Source organism: Marmota flaviventris, chromosome 2, assembly GCF_047511675.1.
Source record: "Marmota flaviventris isolate mMarFla1 chromosome 2, mMarFla1.hap1, whole genome shotgun sequence".
Lineage (NCBI taxonomy): Eukaryota > Metazoa > Chordata > Mammalia > Rodentia > Sciuridae > Marmota > Marmota flaviventris.
In genome coordinates this window covers 163,495,904-163,519,978 of record NC_092499.1, presented here as the reverse complement: position 1 = coordinate 163,519,978, position 24,075 = coordinate 163,495,904, and the positions used below count along the sequence as shown (strand labels likewise).

The 24,075-nt window shown below is 35.1% G+C and overlaps 1 protein-coding gene across 5 annotated transcripts in view; it reads left to right on the top strand.

Moving 5' to 3' along the window:
- Macrod2 (mono-ADP ribosylhydrolase 2) overlaps nt 1–24,075 on the top strand; it is a 1,986,218-nt gene that overhangs the window by 1,137,151 nt on the left and 824,992 nt on the right. The window lies entirely within an intron of this gene.

Sequence of the window (24,075 nt, the reverse complement as noted above, 5' to 3'; positions counted from 1 at the left end):
ATTTATTTTCTTTTGAATAAAGTACAAGGGATGCTAGTGGCCAACAGTTTTAAAGAAGGAAATTAGAAAGTGCTGAGTATTATTGTACTACACATTTATTACATATTGGTAGTGTCCATATGCGTGTTTAAAGATGAGTTTAATCTTTACCTACATGTTTGAGTACACAAGCTTGTGTATAACTGCATTGCTTTAGAAATGACTCATTTGCAGAAATTTACTCTGTATTTTTATCTGAAAGTTGTTTATGAATCTTTTAGATTCATTTTAGTCATCATGAACTAATACTTTGTAGCTGAGTGTCCCACATCCCTTCTAAATTTTATCATTTTAGACAGAACATTCAGAAAATGTGGCTCTAATCTATTCCCTTAACAGTGGGATAAAATGAAAGGAATTCTCTTCTAGATGGATTTGGAGGTGTTTATCCACCTGCTTTTCTTTTACAGCATGTCCTACCTTTATTACATCTCAATTACATCAGGAAAATGAAACTATGAGAATACTAGATTGTAAATAACCAATAATAAGTTAATTTGGCCAGAATCCCTTGGGTTTTTTCCCAAACATATGTCGTAACCTATTGAAATTGTGGGGTTAAACACTTGACTTTGTAGCAGGCTGAATTGATCAGCATTGCTTGGGATTGCACACAAATCATGATTTTACTATTTGCAAGGAAAAAAATCAAGAGTTATACATATTGAAATAAAACCCTGAATGATTGCTGTACTTTTGTGTATGACTGTAATTATAAAGTGCCTTTTTCAGTGCAACATTGGTGAATCTGCTTGAAATGAGAAAACTTTTTATAAGCCAATTTTATAGCCCTTTTAATCTTTGCATAATTACAGAGCTGAATATTTTATTTTACCCTTTGATTTTTTTAATTTTCTGTTTGCAAATGAATCAATATATAAGAACCTATTCTGTCTCAGAGGAGAAAGCTGAAGTTCAAAGAGAATGGAGCAAAGTAAACTAGGAAGCCGGTTGGCTAATTTTGTTCTCCATAGGAAAGTAAGGAAAATCGAAACAGGTGCGCACATTCAGGGAATAATTAAAAATTTGTCAATATGGCATATTGATTTTAAAAGGCAAGGGGCAGAAGTGCTTGGAAAATGGACATGTATAGAAGTTTCCAACCTGGGAGGGAGGGATTTTGAGACCTGAAGAGAATTTGTTTAATGAATTCACTGGCTTCTCTAATGATATGCTTTTAAAAGCCAAGAAAAAAAAAAAAAAGAGGCAAAAAGCCCACTAGAAAGAGTATAAAAACAGTACTCTTTAAATGGGGGAAAAACATTCTTAACTATAATAATGTTAAAACAATCATATCTGTCACTGTGCTACTTGCTACCATTGGAAGTGGAATAAGTATTATGGACTAAATTAATTTATCAAAGGGTCCTAGGTTGGGCTGATGCAATAAGTTATTCTGAATTGGAATCAGCCTACCTTAATATCTTAGATGAAGATTTTGAAAGATTACTTAACTGGTTAAGTAATTAATTAGTTAATTAAGATTACTTACCATGTTACTTAACTAAAATTATCAGGTGATCCTGAACTGAGTTTATTCTAGTATTAGTAATTAAAATGGAGTAGAATATATCTGTAAAATATGGAATGAAATGTCCAGCTAAAATAAGGACGATGTTTTTGAGTGGTTGGCTGGAATTGCCAACAAATATCTTGACCCTTTTTCATAAAAAAGTTTTTTCATTCTTTCTTCTTCTTTTGAAGGGGGAGATGAGAGTGTCTTTATGCTATGTTTTGGTCTATCATTAAAAAATGCTAATGTCCTCAAATTCTGATTATTTGGGGAAAAAGGAAAGTTTTTAGAAATGTGATTATGACTGGACACATGTCCAGGCTTGTAGTGGCAGACTCAGGACAATAAACTAGAGTTTATTTATTAATGTCGAAAGTTTCTCAGAAACCCTTTACCAAAGGGGCTTTAGTGTTCATTCTACCAGTTAGCACTGTGTGACCACAGACAAATAAGGTCAAAGTTTTGTAGCATCAGTTGCTAGATATAACAAATCAGCAAATTACTGTTATCTCAGACCTGTCAAACTCAGGAGGTTATTATGAGGATCAACTGAGAAAATGAATTTAAGATAACTGGAGAAATGTATTCTCCAGCAACTGTAGTTTTTGACTATGTAACTTTTAGTAGACATTGTTTTTATACTTTATGATTGGCAATTTAGAAGATAGGTATTATTCTTGCTTACATATATATTCTGAACACCAGAATCCTTGATATTTATCATGCTATTTCTTGATGTTTATAAACTAGAATAAATTATCACAAAGAGTAGTTTTTGATTTAGCATATTATATTTATTTAAGCTATTATTTACATTCTTAATATCATTTTATTCATAATCCTTAAAAATGTAATTGTTTATATTACCAGCTCACTTCTCCATTTACAATAACACACAACATGGGTTTTATACTGTTCAGTATATGCATTGATTTAAATTATATTCTTGCATCACCAACTATAGCTGTCTTAAATTTATACTCTAATTTTTTAACTTTTAAAAGTTCTTTCATATTATGGTTTCTCCACTACATGTTGTTTGGCAGAAAAGCCATAAAAATGAATACTGAGCAAATAGTTAAATCAGGATAGCTCATATATAGGGAAGCAGTTATAAGGCAGTATGGGAAATTTCATAATGAGGTTATGTTACTTGAGTGCTTCGAATCACTTAGCATGTGCTGCAGGTACAACTAACCTCAGAATGTCAGAGACTTATGAATAGTGTTTCATCTCATATGTATAATATCTGTAACTCATAACCTCCTTAGTCGAAGAACATAAAATTTGCAATTTTTTTCTGTCTTGGGGTAGAAGTGACCTATATCATTTATGCTTCCATTTTATTGGCCAGAGCTATTCATGTAGTCCTGCCTACATATAAGGGGCCAGAGAAATGTTCAGGAATAAATTAAATATTTGATTGACACCATTTTTCTGCTGAAGTTAAACCAAAGGCTTTAGGAACACAGCAGAAAGATCTAAAGTATCTGCTTTTACTCTAATTTCACCAAAGGAAAATATTTTTCACATTTTTACTAGAGGTAAATTAATAATCTGATTTTTATTTATTTAATAAATACTAATGAGACCACTGTGTATCAGGACATTATTAGATGTCTTCTAAAACATGCAGGACATAATGGTTGTCTTCAAACAAACCCATCATGTCCCCTGTATGATTTGAGACTATTCTGTAGTTCTTGTATCACTTTTAAATATCTTCCCACCGTTGCCTGAAATTTCATAATTAATGAGTAATTTATGATGGTCAGGCTTTGTTCTTTCTCTGCAGTTTTCCTTTAAAATGCAAATACTCATGAGATCAGTAGATAATTAATTTCCTAATACCTTAATATGAAGGAATTTATCAAATTACTTTTTACTTTGGCAGGATAATTTAGAGGATGATGAAAGTACTGAGCACCTGGGACTGGGGGAGGAGGAGGAGAATTGGAAGGGAATCGAGAGAAACAGAATAAGGAGTGTGGTATAAATAAATAACACTTACCTCCCAGATTTTCCAAAAGGGTTTTATTTTTAAACAAAGAGAAGAAATGTTATATGCGCACATAATCATGTAGAAATAAGGTAGTGATTTGGATGTTGGATATGCTGTGGATAAAATGTTTGACTATGAAAAAATACTATTCTTTTAATTTAGGGGAGAAATTTTGCCTACCTTTCAATCTCTGAATAGAGATTAAATAGAGACCCTCTTTGTGAGTGTCATTTTCAATATATACACCCATACGTTTGCTTTAGGCACTTAAGAAATTAATAAATCTAATGACTCATTTTATACTAGCATTTCTTTTTTATGAATTATTATTTTAGTACAACCTTATTAATTTCAGGAAATATTTAAACTGGGAATTTTAACCATGAATCTCTTTCTATTCTTACCATAAAGGGTTTTTAAAAAAAATCCTGTCCAATTTTTCATGCTTTCTATACCTAGTTTGTAGGTTTCTTATTCTTTTAAACTTAACTATAAATATAATTCAGCTACTTTTCTTCAACTTTAAGTTTCCTTTGGACAAAATTCAAATATATGCAAATTAATTTTTGTAAATACAAAATCAATATTGGTTGAGACTGTTGATTACAATATTGGTAAAATATCAGGCACCATGAGGATGCTAAATAAAAGTTAAATGTACTGGACACTGGAATAGGAAAAGAAGTGTTAAAGGAAAATCAAAAAGGGTTTAGATTTTCTCTGTAAAACCTTGGGAGAGAGAGGTAGATATGAAAAAGAAAAGAAAAGAACAGTAACAAAAAAGATGTCTTAGAATCACAGTATTTTAACATATGTGACCCGAGAAGGCAATAGGCAGGCATCTGCAATATTTTGATTTTTGGAAAAACAGTGTGACCTTAGAAAGCTAAACTGCAGATAATATACAATATCCCCGTGACTATGTAATATCTAAGACCTAAAACATCTCATTGAAAATGGTGTATTGTCAACCTAAACAGCAGTCAGAGAGAGATTCTCTAAAGATTAATGAAGTGTATTTGGAAGTAGGTTAGCATTGCAGTGGAAATATCTGTACCATAGTAAACCATGAGCATATTCAAGGAGGTTTGAAAAAGTCGAAGTTTTTAAGAGCAAATTCAGAAGGATTACATAAAATATTTTGAATCAATTATCCTTGACCATGAAGATTAATAACAAGGCTAGAGCCAGTCGAAGGTTGAACAGAGTTGCTAGGCAGAGGTTCACGCAGAAGTATTTTTTTGTGTAAGTCTGCGGTAGTCTTTGTGTAACATTATGTTTCCAGCTGAGTTACTATTAGGAAATTGTATATAATAACCCTTACCATCCAGCTTATTTATTCATTTTTTGTTAGTGAAGCCATTTTGATTATGGCAGTTTTCCCAGTATGTTGATGAAAATCTTGGTGAAACCTCAGGGGAAAGTATAGTAGGAAAAACAAGAAAGAAAAATTCCTAAGGAGCAGGGGGTAGTTGATGAAAATCAGCAATATTCTATCCAATACTATATCTCTGAAGTAGAGAATGACAGATACTATCTTATACATCATCCTCTCTTTATTCTGTTTAAGCATAGATAATAGTCTATGTGAATTTTTATAAGTTATTCCTCCACTGTATTTCTTTTCTTTACAGTCTGGTCTTAAATTCCTTTATGGTAAATTTTAACATGAGGTTCATTTCTAGGAGCCTGATCTGTGACATTTCAAAAGGATCTCAGTAGTTTCTTCTTTCAGTATCAGTTAGAAGGTGTAAACTCATATTTGTCAATGATATTAGACATTTAAGAAAACTCCTGTATTGATAAAATATACCAAATATACCATGTTTGACATTTTTTGACAACATATAATAACAAAATAGATGTTTTGTTAAATAAATGATCATAATCTGAACATAAGTCAGATTTTACGTTGGTTAAAAATTATTTTCCCATTGATGAATTTAGAGGTTTTATGTGATTATGGGCAGGCTAAAATTTGTATGTTGAAATCATGTACATTACTATAATTTCCATGATTATCATGCAAGATGACTTATGAATGGGAAAATATTGTAAATTTTTACTGGTTGAAACAATCCAGTGTCAATAGAAATCTCTCAGAGCTAGGTGATATTCTCGCCACGAGTCATAGATTTTGAGAAGGAATAGCTTATAATGCAGAAGACAATAGACCTACAACTTCATTGCTACCTCTAGGCATTGTGACAATGGAGATTTTGGAATTCTGCATTTGTTTTACTACAGCGTAGGTTTTCATTTTAAGATGTAGTCAAGTGAATCTTATTTTCTTATACAAGTTCTCTTCTGAGAAGGTTGCCATGGCAATGAGTTCTCAGCCTGAAATACTTAAATGTTGGTTTTATTTCATTATCCAAGTTTCCATTACAGGCTGCATCAATCAATGCAGTTCTCTATTCAGGAAGACTTTTGCAACCTTAAAAAGCTGACCCTTTAATTTGGTACCACTGTTCATCTGCCTAACTTGACGTCACCATTTCTCAGCTAGTCCTTTATCTCAAAGAACCCTTTTTTGTAGAGCCATGGGTTTGATCTTTTCTACTTCTATTTAGGCAACATCTAGTCCTGGCTCTCCACTGTCTGATTTATAAAGGATGATACCATGTCTCAGTGTCTTTCTTAGTTAAGTTTATAAGGACTCTGTGACTAATGATACTATGAATAAATAACAAGAACAAAAGCATTTTCACATTCGGACTTCACTTTACAGCTTACCACAGTACATTCCTATATATCATCCTATTTGTTATTCAAATGATCTAGCTAGCTGCCTCTATTTCTTTAACTTAGCCAAAGTGGGAAGGGAAGACTAAATCAAGACCTTTTTCCCCCTCCCTTTTCTTTCCTGTGCACACTCTTCCTAAGATTTCTTAACTGGGCATAGGGGTAGAGAATCCATTTGCAATAATACTCTCATCAGGTTATTATTACTTGAAACAACAAGTAACCAATATAGGCATCATTAAGAAAGAAGAGGGAAAGCATGAAATAATGGCAAATGAACACATTATATCTGAGAAACAGATAGTTATCCACCCAAACCTGTATTTTCAGATACTGTACAATTCATATCTTCTGATAGACATACCAGAAGGATGATTTAAGTTGGAGGAGATCATTTAACCATGAAATAGAATAATAAGGCTAGTTAAAACTTCTGAACTCTCCCTTTGTGCCAGCAACTATGCTTTACTCATTTAATCCTCAAAATAATCTCCAGTTAGAAAGGGTGGTTTCTTCTACTGTACAGACAAGGAATAAGAGCCAGAGGATGATAAAGAAATTACTCAAAGTCTTCTATCAAGCAAAAAGTGGAGATGGGTTTAAACTGAGACAATCTAAATCCAGGGGTTTTAGCCACTGCGCTTTTCCTTAGTCCTGTCTAGTTATGTGTTTTCTCAACTGGTGATTCTTGGGAGGGGCTGGGGAAGTAGTACTACTGCTCTCTAGGGAGCAGTCTGTGAGGGTGGTTTTGGGAAATGGCAACAGGGGGGTGTCACTAGAATGTTGTGGGCAGGGATAGGAATGCTGCAATATGTGGGCTGGCCAAGCACATTGAAAGCTGTCCCTCATCCCACACAGCGTTTTACTGTTTTGCTGGTAGACACATAAGTAAAAATCCATTCTTAAACTACAGGATACATCCAAACAAAGGCTTTTTTCTCCCTTAGTATATATTGAACTACCAAGAAAATTAAGGGAAGCTTATACTTAGTTCACTTAGAACCTTCCCAGGAAGAAATATGTCATTGGTGGCTGGGCCACCTGTGGTGACTGAGTCACAAATGCACCCCATCTATTGGAATCTGCATTTATAGGTGTTCTTTTCTTGGTGAATCAATGTAGAAAAGCAGATACCTGATTGCATGTTACATGTGCTATTGTAGCCATACCTGAATCTTGACATGTGGAAAACAGAATTTTACTACAATCACTTTCCTTTTAATATCTCTTTCATAGTACACTGTAGCACTAGATTGATTTTTTAAATTTGACATGTTATCTTAATTTGGCTTTCCCCTGGAAGCTAATGATTTTTGTGTATTTTTACTCAGAAGATAGAAACACGAAGCACTTGCAGAAGATTGGCAGCAGGGGGGTGGGGGGACTGAGTAAAGGAAGGAAAGGCTGTCAAGAAGGGGTAGGTATTGATATTGAACAGGTTACCATCTTTGGACAGCTAAGGCTTAGTCCTGCCAAGAACTCTGGAGATCATATAGACATTCCTAGGAGTTGACATGGGAGGGGAGGAAACATGGGCTATTAGTGTCCAGTTCCATCCATTGGTTAAGGACTGTAACTCCAAACATATTTTGTCTGCACCTTGGTCAAACTGCGACAAAGTCCTCAGGGCTCTCTGCGAGTAGTGTTAAAGGTGTTTGCTGGAGGATGCTATGAGTGGGCATGTATTGGAACAGTTCTGAAAAGATGTGGTTCTGCTTTATGCATGTAGGTGAGTTTTACCATTTAGAGTTATAAGTTCATCATAATAAATTGCTTTACAAAACAATTTTTATGAAAAGGGAGGGTTGGGCCTGGTAAAATTGAAAATGATTTAAATTTTGTTGCTAATGGGACAAAACTATTCAATATGCTAAACAGATGGCCACTTTTAAATTTTATTCTTGAACTCAGACATCAAATTCTCTGTTTCTTTGATTTAAGTGTATTGTGATGTAGATGTCATAAGGATGAAAGTTGACAAAATAGTGTATAACCTATAGAATGCATGGAGTTATAAAAGTGAATATGATGCTCAGGTGATAGAGAAATAACATCACAATATTGTGTCACTTTGCTTGAGTTTTTTCAATATCTCATAATATTAAACTTGAATTCATCATGCAATTTGCAAAAATTTAGCCACTGAAGTTTGAATATATATAAAAACCTTTTTTTTTTAATCAGAAGACACATATTAAAGATGAACAATTTGGTTCGAAGGTCATCTTTTATTTCATTGCAGTATAAGGATTCTTTCAATTCATGTCTTCCTTTAATGTGCTGGGAAATACATTACCTTATATTTTCTACAAAAATTTCACAATATAATTATGATTCGTTCTTTCTGTACAAGTGTCTGAACCTTTTTGTTTCATCTATACTTGGAAAAAAATATTTTTGGTCACTTGTACATTCTGTAAATACAAGTCTGGGATACTAGCAAAGACAAGAAAAACTATGTTTAACATGAAAATATAAAGCATCTCAATTTGGTTGGATTTGTCAACATGACTATTTTCAGTTCTTTTATCAGGATAGGGAACATTTCCTAGGAAAGTCATCACTGGTTTCTACAACAGTGTCTTCCAGAGGAAATACTGGCCCAAAACACTGTAAAAGAAAGTATATTACATTAAAATTTGTATAGATGCAGTAAACAGATTTGCTATGCAAGCTCTCATATTGAGTGCTTTATTTTCTTCTGACCTGAGCAACAGTTATTAGATCACTGTATCATGAGGAAATAGTCAATTCAAAACACGGACCACAGAGTCCCCAGCCTGCCATTAGGTTTGAACAACTGAGCAATTTTGGCATATATCTAGAGGGTTAATAGTTTAGAGCAAAGGCAATAGCTTTAAATTGTACATTTTTTCTTGCAAATGTTCAGATTTATTTCTTTGGGAAAGCAATTTCAATGTATAGAATCTAAGCCATTTGTAAGCTGTTGAACTGGGAGACCAAAGGAGCAAAAACAAATAAAACCAATAAAATTTTTAAAATAAAAATAAATCTGTCAGTGGCCAAAAAGCTCTCTTGACTTGTTTATGAACAATTCGATAGAGTTGCAAAGAGGATTTTATTTTCTAATGAAAAACATGTCACAGATTGGTTTCAAGCCACAATTTAGCAATCTTTGTAAGATGTATACACAAATATACACACTTTTAAAGTGTATGAAGAGTGAAATATTTGCTTTTCTTGGTGTGTCATGGAAGTGGGATAGTATTGTATTTATAATTATGGATTTACTTCATTTTAGCCCATATGAACTGAGTACTTTAGTGAGAGTATAGAGATAATTTACTTAGTGCTCTATTTCATACTCACCTGAGACAGTGTTTTGAAACTTTCCTTTCTTCAACAATCTTATCAAGTAAGTGATCCCACAGGATACATGATATAAAAGCTTATAGACCAAATTAAGAGTCATGACTCACATAGTTTATTGAATTAAGGGGAATGAAACTGGGGAAAAAGAGAGTCAGGTTAATGCATTTAGGCTAGTCAACCAATGAATGGAAGAATAAAACCAATGAATGGAAGAATCAAACAATCAACCAAACAATGAGTTGGTGACATTGTGGTCACATGCCCTGTGTATCTCTGTCTATAATTTTAGTTTTCTAGGCAACCATGTGGTTATGAGGACCTGAGTTACAGTTTGAGCAAGGGAGCATGGCAGATAGTACCTGGGGCAGCAACATATATTTGCTGTATTGGAAAGACACAGGGATAAGTGTATGTGGCTAGCAGCTCAATGAGTTTTAGTTATATATATAATATATATCTATATATATAGATACATACATACATACATTCCATTTTTCTTTTCTTCTAAGGAAGAATTTAAAATTTTCAAATAATACCACAGACACATTGCACTTTTTGTGTAATGGGGTGGCAAATATTAGTAAATTATTATAACTAAGTGATGGGCAGTTGCTGTGAACTTAATTTTGTCCCCTCAAATATACATATATTTGCACCCTATCCACCAATGTGGTGGTATTTAGAGATGGTACTTAGACCTCATAATTGCATTTGGAAGTTTAGATGAGTTGATTTGGGTGAGGCCCTCATGTGGAGTTTTTCTTCTGTGAATAAATATCAGATAACTTGTTTCTTTTCATTGCATCTGTGCCCTGTGAGGATATAGCTAAAAAATATACAAACTGAAAGTCAGGAAGAGAGTTCTCAAAAGGGAACCATATATCCCAGAACCTTGATCACAAAATCTCCCAACTTTCAGAATTTTAAGAAATAATTAATTCCTGTTGTTGAAGTCATCTGGTCTATGTCTTTATGTTATGGCATCCTAAGCTGAGTAATACAGTGATTGTATGGATGCACATTATACTATATTCTATTTTTTCATGGTTGATTTTTTTCTAGAACAAAATAAATTTATATGTTTAAGTATAAAAAGAGAATGATAAGTGATAATGATATGTGCTTCCTAGGATTTTCATGAAGCTAAATGAAGTAATATTTATAAATTTTGCAATGGACGATAAATTAACATTTATTAATGATAATTTATATAACATGTATATCTAGAAAACTGCTAGGTTCCAGTCACTATTAAAAAGTACCTGGGATATATCTGCCCTTGTGGAGTTAACATTCTACTGGTAGTAGTTATCATTTTTATGACTAGATAATTCCACAAAATTTCTATATTCTACGATTTTTATTGCTATTGCATTCCTGGAAGATCTTCTCATTATCATTGTATATTTCTTTGACTACCAAATCTTTGAAAAGCTAAGATAATGAGCTAAGTATAGATTCAGAAAATGGCAGTTCTATGAAATGGTAATAGCACAACCCTTCATAAAGACAGATGACTATGTTTTAGTCCTGTAAAGAAAGCATACTGGCTATTTCTGAAGATCATGTTTTACTGGGCAATCTGATGAATCAATCAGAAAGCTCTCTGGAGGATTGAGTGCAGTTAACTACTAAATAAAGTCCCCCAAAACAATGAAAATTCAGAAACAGTTACTCAGGCTTATGTTTTTAATGCAAAAATTAGATTTTTGAGACTCCAGTAAAAAGGGAATAGCTAAATCTATGAAATGCTTTAATTTTTTTTGTGATGTTTGGATACTCTGGAGAGAAAGGTCTCAAATGAAAATGTGGTTAGCAGCATGAGAAAGAAATAGACGACCCGTTCTGTAGCTTAAATTAGAGCCATTTCTTTATCAGGTCAATCTTTCATATAAGAAGACAAACTATATTTTTTCTTCCATCAGCAAGATTGTATGCCTCAAGACATATTAAGTACAAAGGGGGAAGATACAACTCTATAGTTGCAGAAACCCAGCAGACAACATTTTACCCAAGTGACCAAGATTCACATATATAGACATCATGAACCTCTTGGTATGATAGATTAAGAAAGAGGACTACATCATTCCTGTGATATTCTTGCAAACAACAACAAGAATAAGCAAACATACAAAAAATGCAGAACCTCTGGTCATTAGAAAGCATTAGGCAAATTCAAGAAGGGACATTCATCAAAACAGTTCATTTGTACTCTTCCAAATTGTCAAGGTCATGAAAAAAAATGAGACTAAAGTGTGTTCTTTTTCATTGACATTTTTGTTATGCTAATTGTTTTCCAAATGTTATGCCAGTTTGCATTCATGGGATAAATCCATCTTAGTGCTAGTATGTAATTATTTTTATCTATTGTTGGATTTATTTTGCTGGTAACTTGAGGATGTCTGTACCCATATTCATTAGTTAGTTTGTGTTTTTTTTTAAATTGTGGTTTTTTTTGTCTATTTTGGTAGCACAGAATAAAGTGAGAAGTGTTACCTCCTCTTATATTTTTATGAGAGAATTTGAGAAACAGTGGTATTAATTCTATAATTCATTGGAAGATGATTTAAAACTTTTAAGATATTATATAAAAACATTTATTTAGCTCATATTTTGGATATCTAAGACCAAGAAGTGAGAATGATTTACATTAGTAGGAATGTAAAAATCAGAAACTCTTAGAATACACATTTTCTTTTTAAATGGAAGGTATTTGCTTACAGATTTTCTAATTCCACAGTTGCCTTGTCAAAAGTTGTAGATTTTATTCTTCAGGAAACATTGAAATGGAGCTAAGAATGCAGGAGGTTAATAAAGAAGTAACTTTGCTATTAACATCTGCAAGGGACAGAATTGAGGAGAGAGAGAAGTCAGGTGGTAATGTAGTCTGCCTGGAGCATCTGCTGATCCTATTAGGAATCCAGAACCTGAGGTGGATCTTCTAAATTGTCCCAAGTTTGTGTGAGGAGTCCAGGTCTTTATATTCTTGTTTCATTCAGTCACTGAATGCAGGCTGCACTCAGGAAGGGGAATGAACTTAGGTAAATAGCTTGTTTCTGCCAGGGGTAATTTCTAGAGAAGACTGAGAGCTGAGGGATGGTTCTTGGCCACATTACCTGCAGCTGAAGCAGTGTACCCTTCCATCCTTCAGGGAGCCTGGTCAGTGCATCACAGTGTCCATTACACCAGACACCAACAAAATTGGGATTCTTAAACTGTGATTTGTCTAATTTATTCAGCTGTTATGTATTCTCTCTTGACAATATTTTAAGAAATTTAATGGCTCTAGGAAAATTAGAATGGAGGTGAAATATTTTGCCTCTTTCAGGAAACCAACTTTAAATGTTATGAGGCTGAGGGGTCTATGTTTACTGCTCATAGCTGAGTCATTGTGGCCCATGTGCAGATAATATCACTCTAGGAAAGAGTCTGAGTTTGTTCTCAGAGCTCTCTTTTTCTATACATGCTTTTGTATTTCCTTAATTCTACATTTTTTTTCTCGGTCGTCTCACTCATTTTAAAGAATAAATTATAGACTCACACACAACAATATATACATATTATACATTATATCAAATTCTGCATTATATGCAGTGGGGCCAGCTTGTGCTAATTTATGAGAGCCGATTATTAAAATTTTAGGAATTTTGTGAGTTGATTGTTAAAATATAGCCTTTATTAAAGGTTAAATTATATGCACTCATAATTTAGTACATTATATTGAACACAAAGGTAATATATGCTGAGCACACATCAGTTCCTGATTATTTTACTATTATGTATGCTTTTGGGGTTTTCTTTGTTGTTCCTGCATGTTGGGATACTATACAATAATGGGTTTCTGTTCTTTTCCTCTAAACTCCATGTTCAATGACATAATATAGGTAGTATGAAACTTGCCATGGGATGATTAATACCACAAAAATCAACAAATGCCACAAATCAGGGCTTGATTTGTTATTTTGTTGATCATCATGATTTACAAAAGTGATGGAGAAATGCTAATAATGCAGATTAAAGTTTTGTCATTTTCCATATGTGAAGCATTGTGAATATTACAAGAAATTGGAAATATTCCTCTTTCTTTTGAAAACTATGACCTATTAAGCAAAGAAGCTGTGTACTCATTGATAAAAAAGTGAAGTTATAATATTTGTCTTTGTCACTTGTTGTTTTTGTCTTTTCGTTTACATTGATGAATAATTTTCTCAGGTATTTTGTCATAGCAATGAAAAGCTAACACAAGGGTATACTAAGCACTGGTAAGGTGGTCCTGTTATTGCTCGTTTAACAGCAACACCAAAGCAGGGTTAGGTAATTTCATATTTAAGTAATAGTTTTTGTACTTGGAAAACAGGAACAAGGCAAGATTTTTAACTGCCTCATTTGAGTCTGGAAGATCTTGAGGCATGGAGTGCTAGTTTATGTAGCTTGTGTGTCTAAGTAGGTAGATATTTTCTTTCTTTCTTACCTGCTCTGTGTGCATCATTCTAGAAATTATGGTTTGCTCAAAGAGAATAACATTCCTAAATAAATAGTTCCAACAGATTTTGTCTGCTAAAAGGTCCAAATAAGCTCTCAGGGTTTTATTTTACTTTTAGTGCTAGGAATTTTATCTTACTCAACTCCAATACAAACTTAAAAAAAATGTGTAACTAAAAATCTTTCTTTTAAGTGACAATAAAGGCATACTCTACAAATGCATTATCATCTGCAATTTCTAAACCAAAAGATGCAAAATAAAGCACACATTTGCCAATATTTCAAAATACCTACTATTTTACCTGCACATAAATACTGGAAGTCACTACTTATGAGAATTATTTCAAATTCAAGTGCAATGGAATTCTCTATAATGTTTCACAACTGTTGCATTATCTCCAAAATATAGCATCACAGACAGCCTCGATGCAAATAATTCCGAGATCCATTCACCGTGATCATATTAATATGAAACATGAAGAATAAACATCTGAAATGGATAATTCCATAGTTATTCCATGCATTCATTTATTTTCCACATTGTGCTGTTTTGATTTAAATGGAGGAGGAACACTTTCTCAAAATTTAGCCTCAGCTGTCTTCTCATGGGGTTAATTGTTGATTTCTTCCAGATTACAAATCTTAGTTCAATGTAAGGATTCTGACATGTTGCATCAATACTTCTCTATTTCTTTAAATGGAAAAATATATTTACTCCATTTCCTGTAACAAGTGAGGGACATGATGTATAGTGCTCAAAATGTGTTTATATTATTTCCATTATAAAAAAAAAAAGTCAGGAACTAATTTAAGGCCAGGCACTGGTGGTTTTATTGTTCTATTCATACAAGCTTATGTGACAGCATTTCCAATTTTGACAGATTTGGCTTAATAATAATCAAATGATGCCTACATTTCAAATGCATATTTTCCTAAGGGCCTATGGAACAAATAAGGAAGCAGTTTGAAGAACTGAATATGCCACCTTCAGACAATATTGTCCCTTTTTCTTCTATAAATTAGATGTGATGACCTGAATAAAGGTATCGAGATTCAGTGAACCTCAAGTTAGAATCACATAATAAATCAGTCTGAATTACTATAGAAACATATGTCTTTAGTGCTACTAAATTGTCTTCTCTTAGTATCAGAGATATTACTATTATTTATGTCCCACCTTTTTTGAAGATTCTCATTGATACATTGGTATTATGTTGAGTACATCAGTAAACAAGTAACATAATGAATAGGGTGCACCCATGTGGGTGTGAATGCATGTGGTAAACCCACACCCCTTCCCTTCCCTGTATTATTGCATCTGAGTGTTTTAGGGAGGTATTCTATGCCTTCATAATATATTGATGTTGTTGATAGGGTTTCATAATTGCTTTATAGTATCAGAGAAAGAAAGCTGACCAAAGAATTTAAAAACCAGAATCTAAGTACTGGCTTTTCTATTTAATTGCTATGTGGGACCATCACTCTTTATCTTTGAAATGGGTCTAGCAATATCTTCTCTTAACCAAATCAGTGAAGAAAAATAATAAGTGTTGATGAGAATGTGGGAAAACTTGGAAGCTTTATACATTGCAGTGGGTATGTAAAATGGTGTGATTATAATGGAAACCAGCTTGGCAGTTTCTCAAAAGTTTAGATTTCATGACCCGACAATTCTGTTTCTAGGTCTACACCCAAGAAAATTAAAAACGTATGTACAGAAATAAAATTTGTACACAAATGTTCATAGCAGTATTATTCATAAAAGCCTCAAAATAGAAACAACCCAGATGTCCATGAACTGATCAATGGATTTACAAAGTATGGTCCATCACACAATCAGAAATAATTAAGCAATTATAAAAAGAAGAACTTATACATGCTATAGCATAAATGGAAGGTAAAATGTTCTACTAAGTGAAATAAGCCAGTCATAAAGACTATGCGTTCTGGTTGTATGTATATAAAGTATCCAGAATAGGTGATTCATACAAACAGAAAATAGATTAGTTGTTGCCAGAGACTTGAGTGTAGAAGATGGGAGAGAAATGGGAGATGACAGCCAATGGGCATCTCTTTTGGGTGATGAAAATTTTGTGAAAATGGATAGTGATGACGATTACCTCTGAATATACTAAAAAAAAACAATTTGAACACTTTATTATTGGTGGCATTGTAATTATACATAATAGTGGAATTTATTTTGTTATATTTGTACATGAACATATCATAATCAATCTCAATCCCTCGTTGCCTTCTCTTTCTCTTCCATCCTCCCTCCCCAGATCTACTTACTCTACTCTACATACCTTTGTTCTATTATTGTTGATATTATAATTAGTGAGTTATACTAATTATTCATATTTATATTTAATTGTGGTAAATTCATATATGGACACCATAGATATTTTTCATTCCCCATGTCCTTCCTTCCTCCTACCCTCTCGATTTCCTTTCTATATTTTATTGGTCTCCTGTCTACTTTCAGTAGATCCAACCCCCTGTTTTATTATTCTTCCCCCCCCCCCTCCTCTTCTCCTCTTCTTTTTTTTTCCTTCTTCCTTCTTCCTCTCTCTAGTTTCTACTTACAAGAGCCAACACTTGGCTGTTGACAGAATCTGAGTCATTTTATTTTATGGTTGAGTAAAATTCTATCATATGGATGTACCACATTTTCTTTATTCATTCATCTGTTGATAGGCACCTAGTTTGGTTTCAAAACTTGACTATTGAGACTGGTATAAATATTAATATGCATGTATTAATATAGTATGCTGTTTTTTAGATCTTGTGGATAAATTCCAAGAAGTGGGATACCTGAGTCACTTGGTGGTTCCATTCCTAGTCTTTTGAGGAATCTCCAAATCACTAATGATCCTCTGGATTTCAGAAATGTCTCTGATGATATCTCCTTTTTCATGTCAGTTTTGTTGATTTGTTTCTTCTCTCTCTTTTGGTTGTCTGACTGGGTGTTTATCAATCTCATTTATTTTTTCAAAGAAGCAGGTTTTGTTGCATTGATCCTTTTTTTCTCTTTCTTTCTTTTTTTTTTTTTTTTTTTTTTGCAGTGGTGGGGATTGAACTCAGGGTCTCACACATAGTAATCCAGTGCTTTTACCACTGAGCCACATACCCAGCCTGTTCTTTCATATTTTTAATTCTCAGTTTTATTAATTTTGGCTTTGACATTAATTATTTCTTGTCTTCTACTAGTTTCAAAATTAGTTTTTCCCTACTTTTCTAGGGCCTTGAAATGAAGAATTAGATTCTTTATTTGGGATTGATCTATCTATCTTTCTTTTTCTTTAATGTAGTTAGTTAATGCTATACATTGGTTTTGTTGTATTGGGGTCTATCTGGGATTTAAGGTCAGGAAATATTTGTTTTATGTAATTAAGTGCACTGATAGTTTAGGCACTAATATTTACCATCACTATATTTTCTTGTTGGATTGTTTACTTTACCAATATGTAGACACCTTCTTTGTCTCTTCTGATTATTTTTGCTGAAAAAAATCTGCTCTGTCAGATCTTGCCTATTTTTGAACTCCATTTGCATGGAATATCTTTCCCTCTCCTTTTACTTTCAGCCTTGGGATGTTTCCGCCTATAAAATGAGTCTCTTGCAATGAGTCTCAGCATAAAGTTGGGTGTGTTTTTTAGATACAATCTGCCAATCCATATCCTTTATTAGGATAATTGAGACTATTTGCATTGAGAGTTATTACTGAGAGATCATTGTTATTTCCTCCTATTTTATTTTTTATGTACTTTTTTTGGTCTTAATTTTCATTTACTTTATTTTTCTTTTAGATAGCTTCATCCATCCATTTGAGAACTCTGGGGTTTGTTCTGGAGTTATTCTGTCTGCATTATTTCTTTACATATTTTCGATCTTAGTGGTCATGAAATCTTTGTTTCTTCTCAAAATCTGAAAGATAGAATTGCTAGATACAGTAACCTTGGCTGGCAATTGTTTTTCAAAGTTTGTGTTATCTCATTCCAAGCCCTCCTGGATTTTAGAATCTGAGTTAAGAAATTGGAAATGAGCTTTATTTGCTTACCTCTAAATATTATATATTTCTCTTGTGGATTTTAATATTATATCTTTTTTCTTTATGTGAGGTATTGTAATTTTGTTGTGTGTTAGAGAGGTCCTTTTTCTGATTTCATCTATTTGGAGTTCTATATGATTCTAGTATGTGGATGTTCATCTAATTCTTAAGATTTGGAAAAATTCCTGCTATTATTTTACTGAAAATGTTCTTAATGCCATTAGCCTATGTCCCATGCCCTCTTCTATACCCTGTTCTTCACTAAGTTTGGTCTCTTGTTGTCCCAAAGTTCTAGAATATTCTGATCATGGTCTTTTGCTTTTTCCCTTTACTGAATACTAAGTATTCAAGTTCATATACCCAGTCTTTGAAGCCTGATGTTCCATTTTCTATGTATTCTAATCTGTTGTTCATACTTCCAGATGACTCTTTAATTTGACTCATTGTGTCCTTCATTTTCAAGAGTTCTGATTTTTTTTCAGAATCTCTAACTCCTTATTGAAATCATCTTTATCTCTTAATTCATTCCTTAGATCTTCTTTTAACTTATTAAACATTCTAATAATCAGTTTTATAGTCTGTTATGGTTGGGTGTGAGGGGTCCCTCAAAAGCTCACATGTGACACAATGCAAGAAGGTTCAGAGAAATGATTGGGTTGTAAGAGCTTCAACCCAATCAGTGATTTAATCCTGTGACTGGGATTAACTGAGTGATAAATGAAGAGGCACTGTGTGGTTAGAGGAGATGGGCCTTTGGGGGCATGGCTTTGGGGGTATATATTTGTATCTGGTGAGTGGAGACCTTCTCTTTGCTTCCTGATCACCATAATATGAGCTACTTCCCTATACCACACTCTCCAACCATGATGATAAGCTTCACCTGGAGCTCTGAAGAATGGAGCTGGCCTTCTATGGACTAAGACCTCTGAAACCCTGAGCCCTCAAATAAACTCTTCCTGTTCTGTAGTCGTGCTGGTGTGGTCTTTTAGTCACAGTGACAAAAAAACAAAAACTGACTAAAACACAGTCTTTCTCTTATATATCCACTTCCATACCTGGGGGTCCCTTTGTTGGGGATAGTAAGTTTTGAGGAGATTTCTTTGCCTGTTTCCTCATGTTTTCAGAAGTCTTGGACTTGCACATCCATTGGGACGGATTCTTCTTCCTCTTTGATGTATGTATTCTTTGGTGTGTCATTACCTCTTTTGTGGTAAGTCCTATGTGGTTGGTACCTCATAGTTTCAATGCCTAGGCTTAGCGTTGTTCTTGACCTCCAATGTCATTCAGTTTGACACTGTAGAACTGCTGATTTAATTCACCTTGGAGAGCTGCTGCAAAACTATGGGTTCCTCTAAGCCATCATCTTGATGTCTGTGTTTTTGCTGTATGAATAGATGTCCAGATATGGGACCTGAAGTCCCCCTCTAGCCATTCCTACTTGGGTTTGATTGGTTTGGGGGTTTTGTATCCCATATTCAACATGTTAAAGTATTATTGGAGCATAAGTGGGATTAGTTTGTGTGTGAAGCAAGGTTTGTTGCTCAGTTGGCTGATTTGTGGGAGTAGCTCAGCAACATTGTCTCTACCCCATGAAATTACAATATACCAGCATTTCCCAGTCCCTCTTAGAAAAAGGGGAGGCGAGTATAGTAACAATAATAGTGACCAGCATTAAAATAAATGCCCTATATCAATTATTGCATCTACAACACTAATTACCACACAAAGAGGAATGATGGGGTCAACATTTAACATCAGCAACAACACTAAACAGCTACAACCTAGATCTAGCATTAAAGTAAAGAACAGGTGTCAATTATGGTACCCACAATACTAAAGACTGAAACAACATGAATGGTAGCGGGGGTGCCATTTTGATAAACCCAATAATTCTGACTGATAGTAAAATTATAGTTGCTCAACATAAAATAAAATGAGGTAGAAATGTAAAAGAAAGTTTGAAATATTGACAAATGAACATTGAATACAAAGGAGAGGTAGCAGGTGATGGCTATAAAGGAAGGTATTTTTAAAATAAGTAATTTAATAAAATAGGGGAAGAGGAAACAAGAAAATTTGGTTATTTGACGGGAAGAAGAGGAGAGAGAGTAATAAGAGGAACAAAAACAAAGGTATAAATAATCAAAAAAATCAAACCAAGAAACCCACAAAAACCCTCAAACTTCCAGTGGGGGAAAAAAAGATAAAATAAAAAATGGGCAGGGAGAAAAGATTAAAAAATGAAAGAAAAAGAAATGTATAATCTCAAACCAATCAGCACAGCAAGAACACACACACACACACACACACACACACATACACACACACAAATGGGAAAAGGAAAGAAAAACTACATTCTTAATGAAAGACGAAGGGTTTGTCTCTGCTGACATGGTCCAAACTGTAGACAGGGATGGAAGTTCACTGTCTAAACTGTTAGAAAGTTATTTCCAGTTCTTCTTGGATTGTGTACCCTTTAGAGCAAAGGCTAGAGGTTGTTAAACCAGACCTCTTTGTGTTTCTCACCAAGTTGTCTGCTGGAGTGGCCTGGAATGGAAGCTGACTGTAATAGCTCTCGGCTTCCCTTCTCACCAGTAAAAGTTGGAACAGACTGGGAAGGACTGATGGCTGGAGTTGGGTCTGGGCTGATTGGGTCAATGAACTCCCAGAGTGGAGCTCTGCGGAATTCTAAGTGGAGAGTCCATCAGCTGGCTCTGGCATTTAGCTCTGACTGCCCTTTGAAACTTCATTGGAGAGGTTAGTTCCCCACACCTTATTGATGGGCAGGTGTGATCTCTGCTGGAGGTCTGGGTCTCAGGGGCTCCGGAGAAATCCACTTGTAGGGTAGCAAAACTAATCCTGTGTTGGTCTCAAATATTCCACCACTCATGAATATGATCTTCCCAGGATCAGACCCCAAGTGCAAATGCGCCCACCTGTCCAACTTCTGTATTCTTCCCAGCTGGTCTCATGAGCCACCAGAAACAAAGGAAAATCAAGTTTCTCTCTCATTCATATCCAGAGCCTGAATTTCCCTGGGCACCATCCTCTCTGTTCCTGCTGCAGTCTAGCCCAGTCAGACACACTATGGACCCCATGAAAAGCATTTCCTGGGACAGTCTGACAATGCTGTACATGGATTTATGGGTTCCCTGCCATGCATCTATTTCAAAATGGCTATCCACCTCAGCTCTCCATTTGCCAGAGAGAGAAAAAGAACTTATCAATTATTAGCTTGCTGTGCTTCCTCTGGAACAAATATGATCAGACTACCTCTCTGTTCCACAGGCTCTTACATGCCAAAGTGATTCGAAATGCTTTTTTCTCTTTCTTCCTGCATTACCCCTCCCCTCTGTGATGACTTGGTAGTACTGGGGCTGCCAGCCCTGCTAGCTTCGCTCTAACATATTATCTCTTGTGCTATGTTCAAAACTCCTGAATTCCTGGGTCTCTATGATTATTTTACTGTCCAATGTTAAATTTCAGTGGATTCTCTCAGTCTCCCACCTCACGGAGAATACTCCCGCTGCTTAAATCTGAAGTCATGGAACAATTGGAAAGCTCATTCTTTGTCGAATCCACCATCTAACCTCTGTCCTGTATAGTCTAAATCATGAATTTTATGGAATGTGAATTATATCTTAATAAAATCCTTAAAAAGCCCTTGTATTGCTTCTATTATAGTATTGCTATAGAAATGAAATGCAACTGAAAAGCACTCTAGAATCTAAATCACTTTTAGGAATCAATGTCACTGTGCAGTGGTGAACATAGGTTTTACTATAACTGGATACAGTTTGCACAGAACCCATCTTCATGTCTTGTCACAGGGAAAGTTACCCACAGGGTTAATATCACTCAGAATGCTTGCTGTCAAGATCTTTAGGAAAAGAAAAATGCTTTTCACAGGAGAAATGTAGATAAGTTGGACTTTCTGTTGGGATCTGTCCCTCTCTACATGTTAACAGCACTTGTGTAAAAGCTGCCCTACCAGTCTGCAAAACCCTGAAGGAGGGAAGTTTCCTGGGTTCTTCTCAATTTCTCTGTAATGCTCTGCCTTCCGTGAGTGTTCAACTGATAACAGATGCACTCTGACAGACTTTCTTCTTGAAACCAATATTCTATTTGGAACACTAAGCACGATCTGCAGGCTATTGCATGGACTTCAAACATCTCCCTCTGGGAATGTGCTGTTACTTTTTTTTGTTGAAAGGAGGAAGGGTGCAAGCTCACCCCAAGGCTCCAGGCAGAGTGGGAACAAGAGGTCACTTCATCGCCTGCTGCCACCACAGCAAACTCCTCCCTCCGGGCTGCTCTCTGCAGCTTTCCTGCTGTGATGGCGGCCCAGTCCTGCCTGCCCTTCTCTGTGCTTGCCTGACTTGAGCTTGTTGCAGTACTTGACTTGTGACATTACTTTGGGATGCTTGCCTTTTCAGCTTGCAGAACACCATTATCTCCTTCCTTTCTTCCTGCTTGGCCATCCCTTCTCATCCGTCTTGGCGGCCACCTCCTTGTTTTACCTTCTATGACATCTTTTATTCGCCATCACTTTTTCACTAGTAATGTGGCTTTCCTTAGCAGTATTGGGCAGCTCCTAAAACCTTGATGAAGTCAGAGCTTCAATGACTATTCACATGCCCACGATTCCCAAACCATCACCCTAGCTAAGACTTATCTCTTGATCTCCGTAACTGAGTATCCAACTACTTGATGGAAAAAGGTCCCACAATTCTCTCAGTCTTAGTGTGAGTACGGAGTCTCATGACCAATGCTTTTGTGAGTCTTATCAACACACAAGCAAACAAAAAAAAACTATCATGCCTTCAGAAATCCAGGAGCCATTCTGGATTTCTCTGCTTTGTTCTCCTTTCAGACAGTTATCTCTTGCAGAACACTTCTCCTCTCTAATATCTCTCATTTCCTTTTGTCTTAGTTTGTGTTCTCCCCTAAGACAAACACTTGGATTTAAACAATTGGCTGGGGAGTTCTTTTTTCCTCAGGAATCACCATGAGGGAGTAAGGAAGTAGACTAGGAAGGAAGAAAGCCACAAAGGATTTGTTGATAAGCAGATTGTTACTAATGTCAACAGGAGCAAAGTCTAGCTGGGAAACGTCTGAGAATTCTTGTAGAACCTGCCTCAGAAAATCCCACCAAAGAGCAAGGAAGCTGGGGTGTCTCTCTACCAACCCCTGCCTGTCTTTGTTTGAGGATTACCCTTTACATAGGAAGAACCTGCTGCAGCTAGAAGTGATCCTCAGATAGAGACTCAGGAAGCAATCAGTGTAGATAGAAGTTTTCTGCAAAGAACTTCTGAGAGACCCTGTGCAAGGGTGGCCTTCAGGTCTCTGCTGTGTTTATACCAGCGCAGCTAACTTCACCTATCACTACTCAGCTGAACCACTCAGCTGGTATCCTTGAAACGTTCAAGTTTTAAAAATTTTTATTTTAATGTTTTACACATTCTTTCAGGATGATATTTAATCCCCACGTGCATACACGCACACACCTGAGCAATATGAGACCCATAGTATCTCTCCATAGTTTTTACGATGAAGCCTGCTTACCTTAGCCTATGTTTCCAAACCACATTGCAAAGCACCTGGGGCTTGATGGCAAATTCACAGGGGTGGGGCAGAATAGTTGAACATCCTAAAAAACAAATCAAAACAAACAAAAAGAAACCGTTTAGCATGTAGTCTGTTAGTTTCAAGGTAGTCCATAGTTTCAACATTAGGTCAGACAACATCCCTTTCTGTGATGCCATTTTATTTCCAAGTTGGGTGTTTGACTGTTGGTGTGATTAAAAAAAAAAACAAACACCAAGTGGCAATCCATGTGGATTAGGAAATGTGAGTGGGATTGGGGTCCACTCTGGTTTCAAGGATTGAGGAGTCATGTAGGGACAAACA